This window comes from Rattus norvegicus, chromosome 2 (assembly GCF_021556685.1).
Source record: "Rattus norvegicus strain SHRSP/BbbUtx chromosome 2, alternate assembly SHRSP_T2T, whole genome shotgun sequence".
Classification (NCBI taxonomy): Eukaryota; Metazoa; Chordata; class Mammalia; order Rodentia; family Muridae; genus Rattus; species Rattus norvegicus.
The window spans coordinates 196293420-196318801 of record NC_141535.1 but is presented as its reverse complement, the minus strand read 5'-3'; the positions used below and the strand labels follow the sequence as shown (position 1 = coordinate 196318801).

Genomic DNA, 25382 nt, shown 5'->3' with positions numbered 1-25382 from the left:
GGTCAGAAGAAGCAAGCTGGAGTAGCCAATCTAATATCAAATAAAATCAATTTTCAATTAAAAGTCATCAAAAAAGATAAGGAAGGACACTTCATATTCATCAAAGGAAAAATCCACCAAGATGAACTCTCAATCCTAAATATCTATGCCCCAAATACAAGGGCACCTACATACGTAAAAGAAACCTTACTAAAGCTCAAAACACACATTGCACCTCACACAATAATAGTGGGAGATTTCAACACCCCACTCTCATCAATGGACAGATCATGGAAACAGAAATTACACAGAGACGTAGACAGACTAAGAGAAGTCATGAGCCAAATGGACTTAACAGATATTTATAGAACATTCTATCCTAAAGCAAAAGGATATACCTTCTTCTCAGCTCCTCATGGTACTTTCTCCAAAATTGACCATATAGTTGGTCAAAAAACGGGCCTCAACAGGTACAGAAAGATAGAAATAATCCCATGCGTGCTATCGGACCACCACGGCCTAAAACTGGTCTTCAATAACAATAAGGGAAGAATGCCCACATATACGTGGAAATTGAACAATGCTCTACTCAATGATAACCTAGTCAAGGAAGAAATAAAGAAAGAAATTAAAAACTTTTTAGAATTTAATGAAAATGAAGGTACAACATACCCAAACTTATGGGACACAATGAAAGCTGTGCTAAGAGGAAAACTCATAGCGCTGAGTGCCTGCAGAAAGAAACAGGAAAGAGTATATGTCAGCAGCTTGACAGCACACCTAAAAGCTCTAGAACAAAAAGAAGCAAATACACCCAGGAGGAGTAGAAGACAGGAAATAATCAAACTCAGAGCTGAAATCAACCAAGTAGAAACAAAAAGGACCATAGAAAGAATCAACAGAACCAAAAGTTGGTTCTTTGAGAAAATCAACAAGATAGATTAAACCCTTAGCCAGACTAACGAGAGGACACAGAGAGTTTGTCCAAATTAACAAAATCAGAAATGAAAAGGGAGACATAACTACAGATTCAGAGGAAATTCAAAAAATCATCAGATCTTACTATAAAAGCCTATATTCAACAAAACTTGAAAATCTACAGGAAATGGACAATTTCCTAGACAAATATCAGGTACCAAAGTTAAATCAGGAACAGATAAACCAGTTAAACAACCCCATAACTCCTAAGGAAATAGAAGCAGTCATTAAAGGTCTCCCAACCAAAAAGAGCCCAGGTCCAGACGGGTTTAGTGCAGAATTCTATCAAACCTTCATAGAAGACCTCATACCAATATTATCCAAACTATTCCACAAAATTGAAACAGATGGATCACTACCGAATTACTTCTATGAAGCCACAATTACTCTTATACCTAAACCACACAAAGACCCAACAAAGAAAGAGAACTTCAGACCAATTTCCCTTATGAATATCGACGCAAAAATGCTCAATAAAATTCTGGCAAACCGAATCCAAGAGCTCATCAAAACAATCATCCACCATGATCAAGTAGGCTTCATCCCAGGCATGCAGGGATGGTTTAATATACGGAAAACCATCAACGTGATCCATTATATAAACAAACTGAAAGAACAAAACCACATGATCATTTCATTAGATGCTGAGAAAGCATTTGACAAAATTCAACACCCCTTCATGATAAAAGTCCTGGAAAGAATAGGAATTCAAGGCCCATACCTAAACATAGTAAAAGCCATATACAGCAAACCAGTTGCTAACATTAAACTAAATGGAGAGAAACTTGAAGCAATCCCACTAAAATCACGGACTAGACAAGGCTGCCCACTCTCTCCCTACTTATGCAATATAGTTCTTGAAGTTCTAGCCAGAGCAATCAGACAACAAAAGGAGGTCAAGGGGATACAGATCGGAAAAGAAGTAGTCAAAATATCACTATTTGCAGATGATATGATAGTTTATTTAAGTGATCCCAAAAGTTCCACCAGAGAACTACTAAAGCTGATATCAACTTCAGCAAAGTGGCTGGGTATAAAATTAACTCAAATAAATAAGTAGCCTTCCTCTACACAGAAGAGAAACAAGCCGAGAAAGAAATTAGGGAAACGACACCCTTCATAATAGACCCAAATAATATAAAGTACCTCGGTGTGACTTTAACCAAGCAAGTAAAAGATCTGTACAATAAGAACTTCAAGACACTGAAGAAAGAAATTGAAGAAGACCTCAGAAGATGGAAAGATCTCCCATGCTCATGGATTGGCAGGATTAATATAGTAAAAATGGCCATTTTACCAAAAGCGATCTACAGATTCAATGCAATCCCCATCAAAATACCAATCCAATTCTTCAAAGAGTTAGACAGAACAATTTGCAACTTCATCTGGAATAACAAAAAACCCAGGATAGCTAAAACTATCCTCAACAATAAAAGGACTTCAGGGGGAATCACTATCCCTGAACTCAAGCAGTATTACAGACCAATAGTGATAAAAACTGCATGGTATTGGTACAGAGACAGACAGATAGACCAATGGAATAGAATTGAAGACCCAGAAATGAACCCACACACCTATGGTCACTTGATTTTTGACAAAGGAGCCAAAACCATCCAATGGAAAAAAGATAGCATTTTCAGCAAATGGTGCTGGTTCAACTGGAGGGCAACATGTAGAAGAATGCAGATTGATCCATGCTTATCACCCTGTACAAAGCTTAAGTCCAAGTGGATCAAGGACCTCCACATCAAACCTGATACACTCAAACTTATAGAAGAAAAACTAGGGAAGCATCTGGAACACATGGGCACTGGAAAAAATTTCCTGAACAAAACACCAATGGCTTATGCTCTAAGATCAAGAATCGACAAATGGGATCTCATAAAACTGCAAAGCTTCTGTAAGGCAAAGGACACTGTGGTTAGGACAAATCGGCAACCAACAGATTGGGAAAAGATCTTTACCAATCCTACAACAGATAGAGGCCTTATATCCAAAATATACAAAGAACTCAAGAAGTTAGACTGCAGGGAGACAAATAACCCTATTAAAAAATGGGGTTCAGAGCTAAACAAAGAATTCACAGCTGAGGAAGGCCAAATGGCTGAGAAACACCTAAAGAAATGTTCAACATCTTTATTCATAAGGGAAATGCAAATCAAAACAACCCTGAGATTTCACCTCACACCAGTGAGAATGTCTAAGATCAAAAACTCAGGTGACAGCAGATGCTGGCAAGGATGCGGAGAAAGAGGAACACTCCTCCATTGTTGGTGGGATTGCAGACTGGTACAACCATTCTGGAAATCAGTCTGGAGGTTCCTCAGAAAATTGGACATTGAACTGCCTGAGGATCCAGCTATACCTCTCTTGGGCATATACCCAAAAGATGCCCCAACATATAAAAAAGGCACGTGCTCCACAATGTTCATCGCAGCCTTATTTATAATAGCCAGAAACTCGAAAGAACCCAGATGCCCTTCAACAGAGGAATGGATACAGAAAATATGGTACATCTACACAATGGAATATTACTCAGCTATCAAAAACAACGGCTTTATGAAATTCGTAGGCAAATGGTTGGAACTGGAAAATATCATCCTGAGTGAGCTAACCCAAACACAGAAAGACATACATGGTATGCACTCACTGATAAGTGGCTATTAGCCCAAATGCTTGAATTACCCTAGATGCCTAGAACAAATGAAACTCAAGACGGATGATCAAAATGTGAATGCTTCACTCCTTCTCTAAAAGGGGAACAAGAATACCCTTGGCAGGGAAGAGAGAGGCAAGGATTAAAACAGAGACTGAAGGAACTCCCATTCAGAGCCTGCCCCACATATGGCCCATACATATACAGCCACCCAATTAGACAAGATGGATGAAGCAAAGAAGTGCAGACCGACAGGAGCCGGATGTAGATCTCTACTGAGAGACACAGCCAGAATACAGAGGCGAATGCCAGCAGCAAACCACTAAACTGAGAATAGGACCCCCGTTGAAGGAATCAGAGAAAGAACTGGAAGAGGTTGAAGGGGCTCGAGACCCCATATGTACAACAATGCCAAGCAACCAGAGCTTCCAGGGACTAAGCCACTACCTAAAGACTATGCATGGACTGACCCTGGACTCTGACCTCATAGGTAGCAATGAATATCCTAGTAAGAGCACCAGTGGAAGGGGAAGCCCTGGGTCCTGCTAAGACTGAACCCCCAGTGAACTAGACTGTTGGGGGGAGGGCGGCAATGGGGGGATGGTTGGGAGGGGAACACCCATAAGGAAGGGGAGGAGGGAGGGGGATGTTTACCCGGAAACCAAAGAATTATTATTACGTATTAAATAAATTAAAAAAAAAGAAATTAGGGAACCAGTGAGGAAAAGACTTCCCCTAATGAATAAAAGTTTCAGGGGACCAATAACTGGGTGGGGAGTGGGGAGACTGGACAAAGAATATGGAGGAGTAAAATGGAGAAAGAGAAGGATGACCCAAATCTGTGTGTCTTTAAATAGACACAGGTAGCTATCAATATCTTAAAATTAAGACAAATTGTCCTGTAATTATCCATTCCTTTTAATAGTCACATGGCAGCAACCCACAATGGGAACTTAGCAAGTTCGGTGGAGACATTTTGGGAACTCTGGGCCAAAGAGTCTAACTAGATGAGATCACCCCACTGGTGCCAGGTGGCCCTTCGGTTTCCAGCATAGCATGAGATGGAAAACCCCAATTTTAATATTTACCACTTTAAACCAGCACCCATTACAATAGCCACAAATAATAGAAAATATCTTGGTATAACTCTATCCAAACAAGTGAAAAAACTGTATGACAAGAACTTCAAGTCCAAGAAGAGAGCAATTGAAGAAGACCTCAGAATATGGAAGGATTACCAATGCTCACGGATAGGTAAGATTAATATAGTGAAAATGGTCATCTTAACAAAAGCAATCTACAGATTCAATGCAATTCCCACTAAAATCCCAACACTATATTTTTATAGAACTTGAAATAGCAATTCTCTACTTCACAGGGAAAAAGAAAAAAACCCAGGATAGTCAAAACAATTTTTAACAGTAAAAGAACTTTGGGATGAATCACCACTCCTTACCTCAAGTTGTACTATAGAGCAATAGTGATAGAAACTGCATGATATTAGTCCAGAAATAGACACACTGATCAATGGAATCAAATCCAAGATATAAAAGTAAAGCCCAACACCTATGGACAGTTAATTTTTGATAAAGAAGCCAAAACCATACAATGCAAAAATGAAAGTTTCTTGAATAATGATGTTGAACTACCTGGTTGTCTACATGTAGAAAAATGAAAATAGATCTATAATTATCACTGCACAAAACTCAAGTCCAAGCAGATTAAGGGCCTGGACATAAAACCAGATACACTAAATCTCATAGAAGAGAAAGTGGAAAATACCCTGGAATGCATTGGCACAGGAAACAATATATTGGACAGAACACCAGTGGCTTAAACTCTAACACTAAAACTGGATAAATGAGGAATCAGGAAACTGCAAAGTAAGGTAAAAGACACTGTCAATAAGATAAACTGTCAGGCTTCAAATTGGGAAAGTAACTTTGCCACCCTTACATCTGCCAGAGGGCTTTATCTAAAATTTACAAATAATTCAAGAAGTTAGACACACAAAAACCCCATTAAAATTGGTGGCACAGAGTTAAACAGAGGAATCTCAAATGCTGGAGAAGCATTTAAAGAAATGATCAAAGTTCTCAGTCCTCAGGAAAATACAAATCAAAATAAATATGAGGTTCTATTTTTAAACCCATCACAGAGGCTAAGGTCAAACACTCAAGTGATAGCACATGCTGGCCAGGTTGTGGAGCAAGAGGAACAGTTCTTCATCCTTGTGGGAGTACAAACCTGTATAACCCCTTTGGAAATCAATTTAGCAGTTTCCCAGAAAATGGAATAATTCTACTTCAAGACCCAGCTATACCACTCTGAGGCATATATCCAAAGGAAGTTTCAATATCCCACAAATACACTTGCTAAATTAGCTTCATGTCAGCTTTATGGGTAATAGCCAGAATTGGAAAATAAACTAGATGTCCCTCAACACTAAATCTAATAGAAAAGAAAGTGTGGGATAGCCTAGACCTCATTGGTAATGAAGACAACTTCCTAAACAGGACACCAATGGCTTAGGCACTAAGATTAACAATTAATGAATGGAACCTCATGAAACTGAAAAGCTTTGTAAGTCAAAGGACATTGTCAACAGAACAAAATGGCAACCTATAGATTGGAAAAAGACATTCACCAACACTATATCAGACAGAGGGCTAATATCCAAAATATATAAAGGACTCATGATGTTAGACACCAACAGCCCAAATAACCCAACTAAAAATAGGTGGAGAGTTAAACAGAATTTTCAACAGAGGAATGTCTAATGGCTGAGAAACAAAGAAATGTTCAATATTTTTAGTCATCACAGAAATGCATATCAAAACAACTTTGAGATTTTACCTCACACCCATAAAAATGGCTAAGGTAAAAACTCACAGAACCTTGCTGCTGACAAGGATGTGCAGCAAGGGAAACATTTCTCCACTTCTGGTGTGAGTGTAAAGTTGTACAACAACTCTTTTCAGCATATATTCAAAAGCTGCTCCATCATACCAAAGGACACTTGATCAATTATGTTCATCAGCTTTATTAATAATATCCAGGAACTGGAAACAATGTAGATATCCCTCAACTAAATAACGGATAAACAAAATGTTCTTCATTCACACAATGGAGTACTACTCTACTATTAAAAACAAGGATATCAGGAAATTTGCAGGCAAATGGATAGAACTAGTAAATATCATCCTTAATGAGGTAATCCAGGCCCAAAAGAACATATATGGTATGTACTTACTTGTAAGTGGATATCAGCCATAAAGTACAGGAATATCATACTACAATCCACAGACACAAGAAGCCAAATAACAAGGATGAACTAAGAGAGAATGGTTGAATCTTTCTCAGAATGGGACATAATATAGATCAGAGTTAGATGGAGGGAGAAAATTTTGAGTCCTGCATGGCCATGTAGAATGGATGGTGCAACACAGTTCCTGCCTTTTGAGAAGAGGTATCAGTACATGGGCCTCCATACATGTTGATGGTTGCTAGGTACAAGGCTTGCTTGTATAATAATGTACATCATTCACTTTTTACTACTACTACTGGAGATGTTTTCCCTGCCAATGTTATTTACTCTGATAATCAGAAGCAGAGGACTTTGGGGTGCAAGGGTGTGTCTAATGTCTTAAGTAAAATGGTAAATGTTGTGACCTTCATGACAGCCCTTAAGACTGTGGGAAAGAACTCTAAAAATATGAGTTCAAAAATATAAACAGGAATTTTCAACTAATTAAAATAGAAGCATGCAATATAAATTATATGTGGGGCTTCATGAACCTAAAAACCCGGAGGCAGCTGTACTATGATCCAGCTTGTCAGAAAGTTATTAAGAAAGAAGATAAAGAGAAGTGGGGAGTGGTGATTTCAGTGCAAGATCCCACCCACCTAATTTTATTGTTTGTGCTTACAAAGGTAGGTAGATTCCTGAGTTCAAGGGCAGTTTGGGAATGAGTGAGTTTAGGCCGAGGCAGAAGGATGATCTCAGAAGGCTCTCAGAGTGAGAACCCATGCAGCTAACTTATTGTCTGTTCTTACAAAGGCAGGCAGATCTCTGAATTCATTTACAATGTTAAAAATGTACTTGCTGTCTTTTCTCAAGAATCAAGGAGCTATGGTCATAAAATGCTCACTCTTGAAATAAACAGATTGGAAGTTAGAGTAAATTATAGAATTAATATCCAAATAAAAGACTTGTCTTTGATCTGCAAGAAAGAGCTATCCAGAAAGAACTGCTTGGAGAATGAAAACACCTTTCTTAGAGTTTTTTCCAGCAGGATTTCAGAAAATCCAAGAATTTTTTTCTGGAAGCTTTTCTGACCTTGGTCATAAAACCCATGAGCTATCCACAAAGCTTTTACAAATTTTTCTAGCAAGAAAGAGATGTCTAGAGCAGAAAGCTATCTAGAAAGCCATCTCATGTAGAATATATTTCTTCTGTTGCTCCCAAACACCCCTTCTAGCCAAGCAGAGCCTGGTACTTGGTAAAGGAACTTAGGAGAGGGGAAGGGAACAAGGGGGATCAGATGTAGGGAGAGCAGGGGAGAAAGAATAGAAATCACTGGTGGTTGAAGGTATCTTTAGAACATGCCAGAGACCTGGGATAGAAGTGGCATGTCTCCAGATGTCTATTTGGATGACTGTAACTGAATCTTTTAATAGTGGAAGATATGAATCCTGATGTGGCCATATCATATAGCCAGGCAGGTACCCCAATCAAGAAATAAGGACAGCAACCCACTCACAAAACCTTCCACCTAAATTGGGTCCTGCCTATAAGATGTGCAGGGCAAAAATAGAGCAGACATGGAGGGAATGGCCAACTAATTGAGACCCATCTCATGAGCAAAAACCAATCTCTGACAATATTAATAATACTCTGTTATGCTTTGTTGACAGGATCCTAGCATAGCTGTCCTCTGAGAAGCTTCACCCAGCTGGTGACACAAACAGATGCAGAGATCCACAGCCAAACATTAAATGGAGCTTGGAGAATTTTGTGGAAGAATAAGGGGAAGTATTGAGGGACCAGAAGAGCATAGAGACTCTGCAGACTACCAAAGTCAACTAACCTGGATACTTAGAGCCTCTCCGATATTGAATCACCAAATGAAGAACAAGTATAGACTAGATGTAGGCGATTTGTATGTATGTAGCATATGTAGGATGTCAAGTCCTTTGAGCATATACCAAGGAGCTGAATTATAAGGTAGATCTACTTTTAGCTTTTTGGAGAATTTCTCATCCTCAGTTTTATAGTAGCTTCACTAGTTTTTTCCCCTTTCCCCACCTCCTCCCTGATATTTGTTGTCAGGTGTTTTATTTTAGACACTACAACTAAGGTAAGATGAACTCTCAAATCCATTTTAATTTACAGTTCCATAATGGCTAAGGATATCTGATTATATTCTAAGTATGTAACTTTTTTTAATTAAAAGATATATGTTTGTAGCTCTCATCCCCCATTAAAGAATTGCAGCAGAGTGAGGCTACTATAGTGATCCATAACTAGTTAAATTGTAAAGAGTAAGTGACCACAGTATGACTACTCAACCACAACTAATGAATCTGTAATACAACTGCTATGACTCAGAGATAATCATAAAAATGGGAATAGAAATATTATAATAGCCTAAGGACCAGAATACTTGTTGGTAGACAGTGTCTTTTAGACATTACAGGAAAGCTGCACCTGTGAAATTGCAGCAATAAAGTTGCCTAAACAAGACCTATATACTGACACCAGATGGCAGGCCAGCATGAATGGGGTAAATTTCATAAGGCTTCACACCTACTATAGGCAATCAATGGGTTCTGAGAGAGAGAAAATCAGTTTTTCCCTGGGAGGAGCTCCCTGATAGGTTATCTAATACGGAGGGTTCAGCCCTAAATACATATCCATACTAGCAACATCAAATGGACTTAGTGGCAGTGGGATATATGGAGAGGTTGTAAATTTGAGAAATAGTAGGGGTGCTTATGAGGGATGGAAGGCAGAGAATATGGGGAGGAAATAATGTAAGAAAATAATGTAAATGTACAACTCTTGTGCGAAAAATCTAAAAAAATTAAAAGTTAAAAATTCAAACAATGGCTCTTGCTTTCCTGCTCTTACCCCCTTTCACCTTTGTCCCTTCTCTTCCCATTCCCTTCCCCCCTCTCCACATGCTCATGGCCCAACTCCCCCCCCCCATCTCTTCCTTTCTCTGCCCCTACTATCCTCTTAATTCCCCTCCCCATGCCTTGAATAAACTATATTCTATTGACCTTAGCCAAAATGCCCAACATCGGGAGATGAAACCTGAAGAGAACACATCTAGTAGTTAGACAGGGCCCTCTGTGGAGATATGGGGACATTAACCTACCTTCGAATGTTTTGACCCAGAACTGTTCCTGTCAAATGAAATGCAGGGGCAAAAATGCAGCAGAGACAGAAGCAATGACTGACTATTGACCAGCCCAACTTGGGAAACAACCCATGGGTGGCCACCAAAACATGTCAATATTATTGATGATAATAATATTATTATTGTGCTTGCAGGCTGACACCTAACATAGTTGTCCTCTGAGAGATCTTACCAGTATCTAAGACAGATGCAGATACTTATAGCCAACCATTAGACTAAGGTCAGAGAACCCCTAGGGAAGAGTAGGGGAAGGACTGAAGGAGCTATAGGAGATGGCAAACCCATATAACAGGAACAATGTCAATTAACTTGGACCCCTGGGAGCTCCCAGAGACTACACTATCAACTAAAGAGCATACACACAGGCTGGTCCAAGTCCCCCAGCACATATTATCAGAGGACTGCCCTATTTGTCCTCAGTGGGAGAGGATGTGCCTAATCCAGTAGAGAATTGATACCCCAAGGAAGAGGGATGCCAAGGATGGGGTAGCACTCTCTCATAGCCAAAGGGAGGGAGGATGGGGTGAAGAACTTTGGGAAGGGGAATTTGGAAGAGGAGCAACAAATTGAGGTGTAAATAAATAAAATTAATTTAAAAGTGACAAGAAAACCATACAAAGGGAAGTTTAAGTACTCTTTTTGAGCATGATATAATTCTATACATGAGACTTTTAGAGAATACTGTGTAGAGGTGTGTCCCTTTATAGTCAATTGTTAATTCAAAGAGAAGAATGCTGGCAGGATTTTGGTATTTCGTCAGTCTCATATTTTGTAAATATTACGTCTTCCTCACCTGCCTAAGGCAATCTAGATTTGTATCCAATGGGCTATAATAAAGAGCTTGTGGCCAATATCTGGGTAGGAAGTTGAAGGCAGAACTTCCGAGAGAGAGAAGGAGGATGGGAAGAGAGGCAGATGTGGGAGATTCAGCCAGTGGACCAGATGAACTGATCGACCAGAGTGGAGCAGAGTGGTAGAGCTGGCCAAATAGCAGGACATTGTGCCAGGATTAGTCAAGTTAAGTTAGATGAGCCCAAGATGAAAGCCCTAAACTTTAAAACATTAAAAAGCCTTTGCATCATTAATTATATTGATGGAAGACAGGTCTGATATAGTCCTACTATTTGAGACCCTAAATGTTCAATGATTGTATACATTAAATCCTAATTGTTCACTAACAGGACCCTATACATGAGACCTTAAATGTTCAATAAGATTCTAAACACTAGATCCTAAATGTTCAATGGTATGAATCTATACATGAGACCATAAATAGTCAATAATATTATTCTATACATGAGACCCTTAATGCTCTTCCAGAAAACATTTTAACTAATAAATATTTTCTATAAAGTTTCTGGATACAAAATTTACACACACAAAAATAATCAATGACCTTTCTGTATACTGATACCAGGTACACTGAGGAAAAAATAGGGAAGAATCCTATTTATAATTGCCTCAAAAATACTGTAATAAGACAAGAAAGTGAAAGGCGTCTACAAAGAAAAGTTTAAAATATCCAAAAGGGAAAGTCCAATGCTCATGGATTGGAACAACCAATGTTATATGCTACCATATGAAATGCTCTCATATGAAAATTAATCTACATATTCAATGCAATTATCATCAAAATATCAAAATTGTGTAACTTGAAAAAAGGTGCCCATTGCTGCATTAAACTGTTTCTAGAAAATAGAGAGGAAATTCCCTAATGTTGGTAGGATAGGAATCTGGATGTAAATTCTGATCATCTAGTGACTAACATGGCCATTGATCCCTATGAAAGTCCAATGGGAAGATAGAATTTGGTATGAATCAAACAGTGGTAAATGGCAGCCTCTTTGTCCAAAGCCTACCAGAAGCCTGTTTTGACAATTCTTACACAAACAGAAAGTGTGTATTCTGGGTAGCTAGTGCTTCAATCTAAAATCAGATTCCTACTGCAAAGAAGCCTTTGTCTGTAGAGATCATGCTAATCACCTTTCCTGGGCTGCTCAAAGTGGATGGTGATGAATCTGTAACTTTATAAACAGGTTGAAGTAAAATGGAAAGAATGTATTATTGCTGAAGACTAAGATTTAAAAAAAAAGCTGTGGAAAGGCAGAACTGTAAAAGCCAGTGTATAATTGTATTTTCAACCTATTCTTAAGAAAAAACAAAAAAGAAAAAAAGAAAGGAGAGAAAGGACAGGAGGGAGAAAAGCCATGGCAGGCGACATTAAGATTCTACTCTGTGTATTTACAAGTTATTATTAATGTTCTTAAGGGATGGATGGTACTGGGCTTTGTATGTTAAGGTGGGCAATTGTATTTGATCAATTAGATCTAAGGTTATTGTGTTGTGTGTTCTTTCATGTGAAGATTTAAGTGTAAGGGAGTGTGGGGCAGCTGGTCTGGGCTGACAGGGAATTGGAATGTGTGCTTCTGGCAAGATATCCAGCAGATATCTTGGGGCACTGCGGTGTTGGACCTATCAAGGTAAAAGACAATCATATTTTTTTATTTTTTATATTTTTACAACAACAGATGGTGAACCAATGTGATGGGCAAGAATCTACTAGTAATCCTAAGAATTGAAAGTTTTATTTTCTAAGTAAGAGGAGGCCAGCGCCATGTTGAGTCATGTGATATTTCAAGGGAGGGAATTCAAAAAAAGAAACATGAAGGTAGCCTGGGCTGGCAGGCTATAGGTCTCAGACTGTGAGATAAGTAATGGCAGATCAGAGAGTTAGAAATTAAACTCTGACTTTTAATCTCTAATTTCAGGATACTCATATTCCTTTTAATGTGTCCTCCATGGGAATTTTGAGTTGAAATCCTAGTTAGACAAGCTAATTCTTAATTAAAGGTATTATTGAAAGGTGATTAAGTTTGTTTTTAGAAAGAAGAGAGTAAAGAGATTACCTGAATCAGGTGGGGATTTTCATCCATGGTTCAGAACTCAGATAGGGAAAATTTAGTCACTAACTCCAAGTAGAGAGTTGTGATAAATGTCTGTACACCAGGCAGAGTAAATGCAGACATGTATTATAGAAGTTATTAAGGTTAAATAAAAATCTGTGGCTATGAGTAGAGAGCTTAACAGACAGATATATGTTGGTCTAAAATGCTGATTTTTAAGTTGCTTATTGATATTGGAATTGATAGAAGGTATTCACAAGTTATTAAGGTTAAAGAAAAATCTGTGACTCCGGGTAGAGAACTTAACAGATCAATATATTTTGAACTAAAGTCCTGGTTTGCTATGTTGCTTATTGATATTAGAATTGGTAGAAGATATTTGGTTTGTTTTATGAATTACCCCGCTAAAGACCATATGTCTCATTGACGCCGACTAGCGAGGGTATGTAGTTATTCTTGATACCTACCACAACAGGAGCTCGATTCTCTTAATGTGGGCTCCACAGGAATTTTAGGTTCATTTCCTGATATCATAGAGTACAAAAGCCTATCAGGCTCATTGTTTAGCTTACTTCCTTTTTTGAAAAGAAATTGTTTAATCTTTGTAATGGATGTGACTTTGAGTTTTATGGTTGTATTACTCTGGAAGAGAGTGCAAGATACAAGCTTTCCTGGTTACAGACTAAGGAACACAGTATTTTGGGTGAAAGATTTTATCTTTCTGTTTTTAAAAAGTGTGATTAGGTTCTGGAAACCTCACAGAGTCATACTGATCAGATTTGATAGAGGTAGACCGCCTGAAAAAAATTGATTCAGGAGAATCAAACAAAAAGATATCTTGATTCTAAACTTTTGTCTTGAGAGTTGTATTTTAGAGTGTGCCTACTTGCATTCCTGGTCTCAAGGACTTTCAGCTGGGTCCAGTCAGGACACATATGGCTACAGCATTTGCTTCATTCTTCCTACCCCCTTACCCCCAAGGATATCTCAATGCCCATGTACAGCTTGTAGAAGTTATGGAGGAGTGATTGCCCCAATTCCCTAGACTTTTGGGGGACTGAAAGCAGTTATTCTAAAGTTGGTTTTATGAGGAATATAAATTGGTTGTAATTTAACAGGGAGGAATTAGCTATATTGAGTTGTACAGTCATAATCTAATTTGGTAACTAAGCTAAAATCTTATCTTTGCTTTGGTATAGAATTTATTTATTAAAAGAGTTTAAAAGTACAAGCCAGTCCTTCTAATGATAATCATTACAAACTTATGAGTTGATTACACCTGTGAGTTAAGGGCCAAATAGCAAATTCATGGCTCTGACTTTGTGAAAGTACTTTCAAGATAATATTAAGATATAAAGACAACAGTCCAGATTGTCTTATATAGGTATATGGTTTTCAAAAACTTCAGAAATCCACAAAATTTGAGATTTAAAGTTATTTATCTTTTGTTGAGATATATCTGCTCCTATCAGTTCCACTTTGGCGGATTTAATGAAGAATTTGAACATCTCTACCTCCAGATGAGGCAATACTTTGTGGCTAGGCAGACACTGGACAAAACTGACTATTTCATCTGCAGATTAATACTGTCCAAAAAGAACAAATTATGCAGAATAGTTGACTGATAAGCTCTGCCAAGACAGCGTGATCATCCCTTCAAATATCTGCATTCCTGGGGCTGGTGAGTTGGCTCAATGGTTAAGAGCACTGACTGCTCTTCCAGAGGTCCTGAGTTCAATTCCCAGCAACTACATGGTGACTCACAACCATCTGTAGTGAGATCCAATGCCCTCTTCTGGTGTGTCTGAAGACAGCTACAGTGTAGTCATATAAATATATAAATAAATAAATAAATAAATAAATACATAAATAAATACATAAATAAATACATAAATCTTTTAAAAAATCTGCATTTCTAGAGTCTATCAGTTGATTTTGGACCAGAAGGCCGAAGACTTGTGCTCGAATGTTGCTAACAGGGGACTGTGCAGGTGGAGATTTGTCTCTACAACCTCTCAGTTCTGGAAGCCATATTAGACTTCCTATGTGTATAGACACTTTATCTTTCTCAGATTTCTGACAGGGTTGGAGACTGATTATAGTCTCATAGCCTACCAGGCTGTTTAACTCTGAAAATACATATTTTACTGGATAGTTATCAGATAGTATACAAGCTAGCCAAGATATAATAAATTTTTAAGCCTTTCTTAAGCTTTAATGGATAACTAAAGATTCTGTTTAACTGATAAAGTGATGGACTAGGTGTTGAGTATATCATATATTTTATCAACTGTAGAATGGTAATAATTGTACTCAATTTATACATAAGTGAAAAGGTCTTTTAACTGGACAAAAGGGGAAATGGTTGTTGTTTGCCCTGGAGTTATCTGTATTTTGATGCTAATTACACTGTCCCAAAGACAGCTGCCTAGCAAAGTACTCAGGACTTAGATGACTTCATCAGAACCTTCTCCCCACTGAATTTGTAAAATACAGGTGAGGGGAAGGTACAGGATAGAAGGAGGCCTGACACTGAATGAGATGGAAGGATGGGTGGGACAGAAGTTTAAAGGAAGAGGAGGAAACTGGAACAGAAAGGAGAGAAAGGACAGGAGGGAGAGAAACCATGGCAGGTGACATTAAGATTCCACTCTGTGTATTTTCAGGTTGTTATTAACGTTCTTAAGAGGTGGGTGGCACTGGGCTTTGTACATTAAGGTGGGCAATAATATCTTATCAATTGGATCTTAAAAAAAAAAAACCAAAAAGTTCCTAGCCCAAAACATCTAGGAAATCCAGAACACAATGAGAAGATAAAACCTAAAGATAATAGGAATAGAAGAAAGTAAAGACTCCCAACTTAAAGGGCTAGTAAATATATTCAACAAAATTATATAAGAAAACTTCCCTAACCTAAAGAAAGAGATGCCTATAAATATAAAAGAAGCCTACAGAACTCCGAATAGATTGGACGTGAAGAGAAATTCCTCCTGTCACATTATAATTAAAACATCAAATGCACAAAACAAAGAAAGAATATTAAAAGCAGTAAGGGGAAAAGGTCAAGTGACATACAAAAGAAGACCTATAAGAATTACACCACACTTCTCATCAGAGACTATGAAATTCAGAAGACCCTGACAGATGTCATACAGACCTAAAGAGAAAGCAAATGCCAGCCAATGGTAATGTATCCAGCAAAACTCTCAATTAATATAGATGGAGAAACCAAGAAATTCCATGACAAAACCAAATTTACACAATATCTTTCTACAAACTCAGCCCTACAAAGGAAAATAGATGGAAAACTCCAACACAAGGAAAGAAACTACACTGTACAGAAAGCAAGAATATAATTTCCTTGCAATGAAACCAAAAGAGAGACAAATAAACATAATTCTACCTCTAATAATGAAAGTAACAGGAAGCTACAACCACTATTCCTTAATATCTCTTAACATTGATGAACTCAATAAAAAGATGTATACTAACAGACTGAATATGTAAAGAGGACCCAGCATTTTGCTGCATGCAGGAAACACGCCTAAGAGACAAAGACAGAAACTACAGCAGAGATAATAGCTGGAAAACAACTTTCCAAGCAAATGGCCTAAAGAAACAAGTTGGAGTTGCCATTCTCATATCAATAAAATTGACTTTCAACCAAAAGTCATTAAAAAAGATAAGGAAGGACAGTTCATGTTCATCAAAGGAAAAATCGACCAGGATGAACTCTCAATCCTAAATATCTATGCTCCAAATGCAAGGACACCTATATTCATAAAAGAAACCTTACTGAAGCTCAAAGCACACATTGTACCTCACACAATAATAGTAGGAGCTTTCAACACTCCACTCATCAATGGACAGATCATGGAAACAGAAATTGAACAGAGACATAGAGAAACTAACAGAAGTTACGAACCAACTGGATTTAACAGATATTTATAGAATATTCCACCCTAAAACAAAAGGATATACTTCCTTCTCAGCACCACATAGTACCTTCTCCAAAATAACCATATAATTGTTCACAAAACAGTCCTCAACAGATACAGGAAGATAGAAATAATCCCATGCAACCTATCAGATCACTACGCACTAAGACTGGTCTTCAATAACAACAATAAATACATGGAAGGTGAAAAATGCTCTACTCAATGACAGCTTCATCAAGGAAGAAATAAAGAAATTAAAGATTTCTTAGAATTTAATGAAAATGAAGATATAACATTCACAAATGTATGAGACACAATGAAAGCAGTGTTAAGAGGAAAACTCATAGCTCTGAGTGTCTGCAAGAAAGAGAGAGAGAGAGAGAGAGAGAGAGAGAGAGAGAGAGAGAGAGACAGAGAGAGAGAGAGACAGAGAGAGAGACAGAGAGAGACAGAGAAAGACAGAGAATACATCAGCAGCTTGACAGCATACCTAAAAGCTCTAGAACAGAAAGAAAGAAATAAACCCAAGAGGAGTAGAAGGCAGGAAATAAGCAAACTCAGGGCTGAAATCAACCAAGGAGAAATGAAAAGGACAATACAAAGAATCAACCAAACCAGGAGCTGGTTCTTGAGAAAATGAACAAGATAGAAAAACCCTTAGCCAGACTATCCAGAGGTCATAGAGAGTGTTTCAAAATTAACAAAATCAGAAATGAAAAGGAAGACATAACAGAATCTGAAGAAACTGAAAAAATCATCAGGTCCTACTACAAAAGCCTATATTCCACAAAACTGGAAAATCTGGAGGAAATGAACAAATTTCTAGAAAGATACCAGGTACCAAAGTTAAATCAGGAACAAATAAACCATGTACACAACCGCATACCTCCTAAAGAAATAGAAACAGTTATCAAAAGTCTCCCAACCAAAAAGAGCCCAGGACCAGATGGGTTTAGTGCAGAATGATGTCAGACCTTCATAGAAGAGCTCATACCAATACTGTCCAAACTATTCCACAAAATAGAAACAGATGAACCAATACCAAATTCCTTCTATGAAACCACAATTACTCTTATACCGAAATCACACAAAGAACCAAAAAAGAAAGAGAACTTCAAACCAATTCCGCTTATGAATATTTATGCAAAAATAATTAATAAAATTATTGCAAACTGGATCCAAGAACGCATCAAAATGATCATCCATCATGATCAAGTAGGCTTCATCCCAGTGATGCAGGGATGTTTTAATATATGGAAATCCACCAATGTAATCCAACATATAAGCAAGCTCAAAGATAAGAAACACATGTTCATTGTGTTAGATGCTGAGAAAGCATTTGACAAAATTCAACACCCCTTCATGATAAAAGTCCTGGAAAGAACAGGAATTCAAGGCCCATATCTAATCATAGTAAAAGCAATATACAACAAACCAGTAGCTAATATCAAACTAAAAGGAGAGAACTTTGAAGCAATACCACTAAAATCAGGGACTAGAGAAGGCTGCTCACTCTCTCCCTACTTATTCAATATAGTACTCCAAATCCTAGCAGAGCAACCAGACACCAAAAGGAGGTCAAAGGAATAAAAATTGGAAGGGAAGAAATCAAAATATCACTGTTTGCAGAAGATATGATAGTATACTTAAGTGACCCCAAAAGTTCCACCAGAGAATTACTTAACCTGATAAACAACTTCAGCAAAGTGTCGGGGTATAAAATTAACTCAAACAAAACAGTAGCTTTCCTTTGAGCTTTACACAAAGGATAAACACACTGAGAAAGAAATTAGGGAAATGCCACTCTTCACAATAGTCCCAATGATATAAAATATCTTGGTGTAACTTTAACCAAGCAAGTGAAAGATCTGTATGACAAGAATTTCAAGTCTCTGAAGAAAGAAATTGAAGAAAATCTCAGAAGATAGAAAGATCTCCTGTGCTCATGGATTGGCAGGATTGATATAGTAAAGATGGCCATTTTGCCAAAAACGATCTACAGATTCAATGCAACTCCCATCAAAATTCCTACTCAATTCTTTACATGTATAGAAAGAGCAATAAAATTAAATAAATCAGTAGCCTTCCTCTACACAAAAGAGAAACCAGCCAAGAAAGAAATTAGGGAAACGACACCCTTCATAATAGTCCCAAATAATATAAAATACCTCAGTGTGACTTTGAAAGACCCCTGGAGAGGACCTTTCCCTCAGGAGGAGTCCCAAGCGCCCAATGACCGAGCCGAGTCCACTCGGATGCAATCAGCAAGAGGGTTTATTGGAAAACACAGGTACCTGCGGGCACACAGTCTCTTCGGAGGACTTGCTCGCCCAGCAGCTCCAGCATGGGGCTTTTATAGGTATTGGGGAAGCAGAAGCGGGCGTACAGAAGCAGATGCATAGTTACGGGGATTGGTGGATTCAAACGAGGCACATATACATGTTCACATATGATTGGCTATTTCACATGATGAGGTAATAAGGTATAGCTACACACATTGGCAGGTTTGGGGCGTCCTGGATGTCGGGGGCTGGGGGCTTATCTCTTCCTGCCAGGTGGCCTGTGAGTCAGATCCAGTACTCCTGGTCTGTTCTGCATTCCTTTCCTCTTATGGTCTGTTAGTTCTAGCAGCAGGGCGGGGCTGCCTGGACTTGCTTTTCACAGTGCTTAGTCCTGAGGTTGTGAATTTTGAAACATACTCTTTTAACTTCATATTTTTAAACCTTAAATCTGTATAATTTTCCTTTCAACTTTAACCAAGCAAGTAAAAGATCTGTACAATAAAAACTTCAAGCCTCTGAAGAAAGAAATTTAAGAAGACCTCAGAAGATGGAAAGATCTCCCATGCTCATGGATTGGCAGGATTAATATTGTAAAAATGGTCATTTTACCAAAAGCGATATACAGATTCAATGCAATCCCCATCAAAATACCAATCCAATTCTTCAAAGAGTTAGACAGAACAATTTGCAAATTCATCTGGAATAACAAAAAACCCAGGATAGCTAAAACTATCCTCAACAATAAAAGGACTTCAGGGGGGATCACTATCCCTGAACTCAAGCAGTATTACAGAGCAATAGTGATAAAAACTGAATGGTATTGGTACAGAGATGTGGGGAGCAGGTGTGGCGGCAGTCCCAATATGGCACCTGGAACTGCAGCTAAGTCTCATGACTAGCACCTTACTTCCTCACACACCCGAAACTAGCCACATCCATTGTGAGAGCTGCGCAGGTGCACCATGATGCAAGATCAGGCCATGTGACATGGACCTATGAACTGAGATTACGCAGACTGGACTGACAAGGCAGAGTTGAGGGAGGATATAAGGGAGTATGCTCGGGGGCTGGAAAGGGAGAGAGAAAAAAAGAAAAGAAAGATTCTTGCTTGCATGCTGTAAGGTTCCTGAATAAACTGCTTTGAGAAGAATGCTGTGTCATCGCTCTTTTCTGCGGGTCGGAGACAGAGGGACAAGTGGTGGCCCGTACAGGGACCCTCCTCCTTCGTTCAGAACTCAACGCGGTCAGAGCGGCTAGCCAGTAAGTTCCCAGGTAAGTGGGATGAGAAAAGCTCTCGGATTGAGACTATAAGGTTCCCAGTTTTGGATAAGTCGCACCAAGCACAATGGGGAACTCAACATCAGATCAGACAGTTTGCCAAGCCATCAAGGATTTGTTAAAAGCGAAAGTAATCAGGCTAAAGAAAGAAACAGTAGAGAATTTTTTTTAAAAGCAGTGGACCAGGTTGCTCTGTGGTTTCTGGTGACAGGATATCTTACAATGCCCAGTTGGAAGAAATTAGGGAAAGATTTGAGGTTTGCCAAGGAGCAGGGGGTTTTATCAAAAGGAGTGCTGCCAGTGTGGAAATTAGTGAAAAATTGCATAGGGGATGAGGAAAGGTGTGGCACGGAGCTCCGAAGGGGAAATGAGGCACTAAATCAGGTTAGGGGGGAATGTTCTCAAAAATCAGAGACCAAAGGAAATTCTAGCGAGGGGGAAATGTCGGAAGACAATCTGGAAATCATTGCCGACAGCTTAGAGACAGTGAAACTAAAGGTAGAACCATCAGCTCCGGGGCTGCCTCATCCGCCTCTGTACCTCGGGGGGGGGGGGGGGGGGGGGGGGGGGAGGGACGTAGCTTACAACCGGAAACCTGGAGAGAACCAGGAGCCCAATGCTTCCCTTTATTTCAGGATGCGCAGGGCAATCGCACACATGAGCTGCTGGACTGGAAGATTGTCCAAAGGCTGGCTGAGGGAGTTCGTGCATACGGGGTTGTCTTTAACCAATAAACAATTGCAGCCACTATATGACCTTTTGCCAGGTGATACTGACTTGAATTCTCCCAGATATCTTACTGATGCTGCCAGAGCGGCTTTGAATTTGGTGGAGCAGGGTATTCAAGTTGCTGCCTTGAAACGCCAAGATGAGTCACAGCCTATTGTGCTGTATATCTTGCCAACAGAAGCACAGCCAACGGGGGTCTTATGGCAGGGAGCTCCCTTGCTCTGGATACATCCAAAGATATCCCCAGCCAAAACACTTGTTCATTATCCCACCTCAGTGGCTCAGTTAGCCTTGCTTGGCATTCAGCAATGTATACAGTACTTTGGCATCTCGCCAAAGTATTTGATAGTTCCCTATAATGTAAAGTAGCTGGAAGTGTTGTCAGCCTCAATAGATGATTGGGCTATTGTGAGGTGCAGTTTTCAGGGCAACTTTGATAATCACTTTCCCAAAGATCCAATGCTACAACTGCTTACAGCTCATCCTGTGATTTTTTCCTCATATTACTTCAAAAAATCCTTTATCAGATGCTCCGTTTATCTTTACAGATGGCTCCAAGACAGACAGGGAGCATATTTGGTGGCAGGATCCTCACCAGTTACCATACAATTTCCCCCTGCATCACCCCAAGTTATTGAGTTACAAATTGTGATTAAGGTGTTTGAATTATTTCCAGGTCTTTTTAATTTGATTTCTGATAGCCAATATGCTGCTAATATGTTACTCTGTTTGGAAGTGGTGGGCAAAGTTAATTTAAAATCTACCATTGGAAATTTAGTTGTTACCTTATGTGATTTAATTTTAAAGAGATGCTCACCCTTTTTTGTACAACACATTTGTGCTCATACCAGATTGCCTGGACCCTTGGCTGAGGGGAATGATATTGTAGATAAAGCCTCTAGGACATTCATGACCTTCTTCATTGCTTCACCTGTTACATTGGCCCAAAATTTTCATGTTAACTCCAAGACCTTGTCCTCCCGATTTAAAATTTCTCATGCAGAGGTGAGAGATATTGTAAAAATGTGACAAAAATGTGCCCCGTTATTGCCTCAGATTGGGGTTGGGTGTCAATCTATGTGGGTTGCGCCCTCTAGACCTATGGCAGATGGATGTTACCCACTTTCCAGAATTTGGAAAGTTAAAGTATCTTCATGTTTCCATCGATACAGCTTCTGGAGTAGTTTTTGCCTCTCTACATACAGGACAGAAGGCACGACACGTGATTGCACATTGCTTTGAAGCTTGGGGTGCCTGGGGGCAGCCTAAAGAATTGAAAACTGATAATGGGCTGGCCTATACTTCTGCTTTTGTGTCCTTTTGTAAAATGATGGGTATTTGATTGACTCATGGATTGTCCTATAACCCTCAGGGGCAGGGATTATTGAACGAGCCCATCGCACCCTAAAGGAATACTTAATTAAACAAAAGGGGGGAATTGCCTCTGCTGGCTCCACTCCTAGGGAAAGATTAGCCATTGCCCTTTTTACTTTGAATTTTTTGAATGAGGACGAACATGGGCGGGTCACAGCTAAGCTTCACGGCAACCCTGATGCTTTTTCAAAAGGCATGGTCATGTGGAAGGATGTCCTAACTGGTACTTGGCAGGACCCTGATCCAGTGTTGTTTTGGGCGAGAGGGTCTGTTTGTGTGTTTCCCCAGGATCATCGGCAGCTGCTGTGGGTCCGGGAGAGGCTGACCAGAGCGGTCCAAGATGAACGGAAGGAGGATACTATGGATGTTCCTAGTGTTGCCGATAATTCCTGCAGTGATGGCTGAAGACCTGTGCTGGGGGCTTTTATCTGTGTTTCCCAAGCCCCTGTCACTGATGCATTCAGCGCAAGTGTTCCCCGATTTTTTTCCTCTGATGCTTTGCTATAGCTACCCTTCCTACCCTGGGATGGGGATATAGTGCCTATAAATGATTTGATGCAGCTTTAGTTAGAAGGATTGCTATGCTTTCAGATGATCTCTAATATTTCTCAGAATAGTGATTGCATTCAATTGTATAATCAGTCAGCAGCGTGATTTGTTATGCCAATTAATATTACTACCAGAGCTAATGCCACATTGATTCAAGGAGTGTGGCCTGCCATGATTTCCAAAGGCAATACTAGCATACCTTCTCAACTTAGATGGGTTCCCTTTTGCAAGGGTACCCGTGATTCCCTTCCACCTTGGAGTGGGTGTCAGGCGAGAAAGGTGGCTTGGGCTGTAAAGAATTATTTTACCTTTTCTCCTTATATTAGCACAGGCCATAATAGCTCATTTTCAGGATAAAATTGGACTTATCAAAATCCAGCTCAGGCAGTAGCTAGTAATCCTTTTGATGTGTGGTTGTTGTGTGGGGTGAATGGTAGTTGCACAGATCTTTCCGCTCTGAGTATGCTGATGGGAGGGGGTTGGGGTAATGCAAGCTTTCATTAGAATGGGTCTATAGGGTTTGAGACCTCTGTATCTCAATGTGCTGGAGGGCAAAATGTTACATTTAAGGCTATGCCTGTCTGTATGTAGCCTCCTTTTGTGTTTATTATTTATAATGGTAGTTATGATGATAAGATTTTAAATTGTAGTAATGGTAATTGTTATTATAGCATGTGTTGGAATGCATCTGCATATTCTTTGGCTGTTGTGACTAGGATTCCTCGATTTGTACCCTGGCCTGTTCAGGCTCCATCTGCTATGACTTTGTTTAGGCCAAAAAGGGATTTTGGCATTACTGCAGCCATTGTTACTGCTATAGCAGTTTCTGCCGCCGCAGCCATTGCTGCGGCCATATCCCTTACCTCCACAGTACAGACTGCAGCAGCAGTAAACAATTTATCCGCAGGTGTCGCAGAAACTTTGGATGTTCAGGGTAATATTAATAGTCAGTTGAAAGCGGGAATTTTGCTGCTGTAGCAAAGGGTCGATTTGCTCTAGGAACAAGCGGCTATTATGATGGAGTTAATGCAATTGGGTTGTGAGTTGAAATATTCAGGACTGTGTGTCACCTCCATACCATTTGTGAATGTCAGTCGTGCTGCTCAGTTATCCCATAATATATCTCAGTATCTTACAGGAAAATGGTATCAACATTCCTCAACTAGTTCAGGAATTGAGACAATCCATCGTCCATATCAACTCCACCCAAGTGGACGTGTCCTTAGCTGGAGGACTGGCTGATTGGATTGCTGCTGCTGCCACACAGCTGAAAGAATGGGCTGGACATGCTGGACTTGCCCTATGCCTGATTCTTATTATTGTCCTGGCCTTTTGGTGCATGTGCCATATACAGTTTCATCAGCACAGAACTTAAGCCTTAATGATCCAGGCTTTTGCAGCGGTGGAGATGGGACAGTCCCCTCAAGTATGGCTTGGCATGCTAGAGAAGTAGTCAGTGACAGATAAGACTCCCTGGGCATGTCACCAACCTAAGACAGGGATCAAACCTAAGCTGTTTGTCTCCCGATGACAAGTAAGGGGCATTGAAATAGGTGGCAACCTAAGACAGGCATTCTCTCTGCCAAAAACATAAAGACAGGGGAGATGTGGAGAGCGGGTGTGGCAGCAGTCCCAAGATGGCGCCCGGGACTGCAGCTAAGTCTCATGACTAGCACCTGACTTCCTCACACACCCGAAACTAGCCACGTCCATTGAGAGAGCTGCGAAGGTGCACCATGACGCAAGATCAGGCCATGTGACATGGACCTATAAACTGAGATTACGCAGACTGGACTGACAAGGCAGAGTTGAGGGAGGATATAAGGGAGTGTGATCGGGGGTTGGGGGGACAGAGAGGAAAAGAAAAGAAAGATTCCTGCTTGCATGCTGTGAGGTTCCTGAATAAACTGCTCTGAGAAGAACACTGTGTCGTCGCTCTTTTTTGTGGGTCGGAGACAGAAGCGACACAGAGACAGACAGATAGACCAATGGAATAGAATTGAAGACCCAGAAATGAACTCACATACCTATGGTCACTTGATTTTTGACAAAGGAGCCAAAACCATCCAATGGAAAAGAGCATTTTCAGCAAATGGTGCTGCTTCAACTGGAGGTCAACACGTAGAAGAATGCAGATCAATCCATGCTTATCACCGTGTACAAAGCTTAAGTCCAAGTGGATCAAGGACCTCCACATCAAACCAGATACACTCAAAGTAATAGAAGAAGAAGTGGGGAAGCATCTCGAACACATGGGCACTGGAGAAAATTTCCTGAACAAAACACCAATG

General features: G+C 39.6%; 1 long non-coding RNA gene across 1 annotated transcript; it reads left to right on the top strand.

The window, feature by feature from the left end:
- The first annotated feature begins 20128 nt into the window (after window positions 1–20128).
- LOC134485947 (uncharacterized) lies at window positions 20129–25013 on the top strand. The gene is made up of 2 exons (XR_015672441.1): window positions 20129–20433; window positions 22831–25013. It is a non-coding gene; the product is annotated as an uncharacterized LOC134485947 (long non-coding RNA).
- The last annotated feature ends 369 nt before the right edge of the window (window positions 25014–25382 follow it).